The sequence below is a fragment of the Nannospalax galili genome, unplaced genomic scaffold, assembly GCF_000622305.1.
Source record: "Nannospalax galili isolate Female #2095 unplaced genomic scaffold, S.galili_v1.0 scaffold1017, whole genome shotgun sequence".
Taxonomy (NCBI): domain Eukaryota; kingdom Metazoa; phylum Chordata; class Mammalia; order Rodentia; family Spalacidae; genus Nannospalax; species Nannospalax galili.
In genome coordinates, this window is record NW_008340940.1 from 1889151 (window position 1) to 1891789 (window position 2639).

General features: G+C 34.6%; 1 pseudogene; it reads left to right on the top strand.

Moving 5' to 3' along the window:
- The first annotated feature begins 2084 nt into the window (after positions 1-2084).
- On the top strand, positions 2085-2205 carry LOC115070900 (annotated as a pseudogene).
- The last annotated feature ends 434 nt before the right edge of the window (positions 2206-2639 follow it).

Here is a 2639-nt window from a genome sequence, read left to right on the forward strand (position 1 = left end):
ACTATGATGATCTAATTTCATTCTTTACTTTTAGATATCTAATTTTTCAAACACCATTTATTGAAAAGATTATCCTTCCCTGGTTAGATCCTCCTGGTTCCTTTCTCAGGGTGAGTTGACCATGTATGTGTGGGTCTAATTCTGGCCTCCATGGTCTGTTCCCTTTCATTATAGCGCTACATACTATCTTGATTATTATATCTTTGAAATTGAGAAAGGTAGCCTTTAACTTTGTTATTCTTGGTCATGATTACTTTAGTTATTCAAAGTCCTTTGTGATTCTATGTGATTTTTAGGGTTTATTTCTGTGAAAAATGAATTTTGTCAGGAATGGATTGAAGCTATAGTCTACTTTAGGTGGTGTGTAAACTACAAATGTTCAAAGATATCTGAAAAGTATTTAATCCTCAGGGATATATAAATCAGGATCACAATGAGACGCCATTTCACACCTGTTAGGATGCCTGTAATTAAAAATCCGAAGACAGCAAGCATGAAGGACATAAAGAAAAGAGAATACCTTGCTATGTCTGCAGAAATGTAAATCAGTACAGCCATTACAGAAAATGATATGGAAGTTACTCAAAAAACTAAAAGCAGAACTACTACAAGGTCCAATAATCCCATTTCTTGATACATAGCCATAGTTAATAAAATGTTTATTGAAGAGTGACCTCCCATGTGCACTATAGTGTGACCCATACTGTGAAGGTATGGAACAACCTAAATGTCCATTGATTAATGAAAGCTTTAAAAATTATCTCCATACATTCCTATAAGGAAAAATATCGTTTAACCTTAAAAAGGAAGTAATTGTCATTTTAAGCAATGTACTGGAGAATATCATGCTAAATTAAGCCAAATGTAAAAGGCAAATGTGGTATGATTTGTATAGGCAGAATACTTGAACACTCTTACAGCAGGGCACAAGTGATGAAATTATTATTTTAAGAACAAAATCTTATGCTTACATTATTGATTTATTTTACTGGTGTGATATGAACATACAATATATGTTAAGATTAACTTAGCCTATCAGATGATGGTCACTACACTTCCATTAAATAGTTTAACATCCAAAGCTGTTTGAATAGAGTAAAAATACTTTATTAAGGGGAACTTACTGAATGCATTCCAAGGATCACCTGAAGACTGCAATTTTGTAGCTTTCTCTACTTAGTTCATTCTCAATTTGTAATTTAATATTCTAAATAAGTAACTTTCCATCTGACCACACTCAGAGTTGGCCTTCATGGCAAGATAAGTGGCTACTTGAACAGTGTCTCCCTAAAAAGCCTCACAGAAGACAGGAGCACTGGCTGTTCTTTCCAAAAACCCAGATTTGTTTCCCAGCACCCACATGGCAATTAACAGCCATCCCTAACTCCAGTTCTGTGGGATCCAATGTCCTCTTCTGACATCTGCAGTCACTGCACAACATGAGTGCATTTACATACATGTAGGCAAAACACTCCTACACATTAAATAAAAATAAATAAATCCAAACACAAAAATTAACCAAAACAGAGAAAACTTCTGTAGCCCTCCACAGCTTTTAGAGATGACCTTATGAGAACAGCATGTAGACCCTTCACACTGTTTCCATCCCATCCTGCCCCAATCTTTCCATCTCTCTCACATACAGCGCTTCCATGTGAGCTCACATACTGGAAGAAAATTTCTCAATGTAAAACAGGTTCATAAGTACTTGGCGACAAGGGTACCCTGCTGTGTAAGTCTTGCTACATCTCTATCTTCACTGTGTTTCCTCTTACCACCTTAAAGGGGTCTAAGTTACTGCAGCGTTACTCAAATGCCTGCCCTTAAAACCCTCTCCCCTCACCAGGCTAATTTTCCATACTATCTGCCTGACAGAGTGACTTGAATCACATCATCTTTCTAATGCTTATTCACATCATCAAAACTCAACAATAAGTCAGTAGTACAAAAAACATTTAGTCATCAAATCTATGCTAAAGGTTTGACAAAGGACAAAGACAGTTTAAACTCATTCTATTTTTCTTTACACTACAGAATAACGTTAAATGCTTGATACATTAAGATACTTGATATTTGATATCTGTTGCAGTCAAGGCAAATTCAGTTTCCATCCAGTCATGGTGGGAGGTGGCCAAGATGGCTACCACAGTAACTGCTGCTGCTTATGTCCCTGGGACCTGGGGATAAGTTTGGCCACAGGCATTTTTTTTAGAAAAACAAAACAACATCAACAACAACAACAACAAACTTTTTCTGGAAAGTTCCTTGTCAAGCAAAATTTCATTAGAATTCTTTTTCTTTCCAGTTAATTATTTATTTAATAAACACATACTTAGAAGAAGCATTTCATTACAACAGCATTAACATATTCAACAACAATTTTCTGAGCTAAGATGCATCTTTTTCAAAATTGACTGTACATTTTTTTAGGTTTACAGTTGAATTGTTACAGTTATAGAATATTGTACTCACTATAAACCCTATAAGACATAAAATTAAATGGTTTTAACCTTTAAAAAAGATCTCTATTTCATTATGAAAATACCCAGTTTCATAGAAAAAAATTCATTTTCAATGCAATTGACATTAAGATATTTGCACATGCATTTCTAATCTCTATATATCTGATTATTACTAGT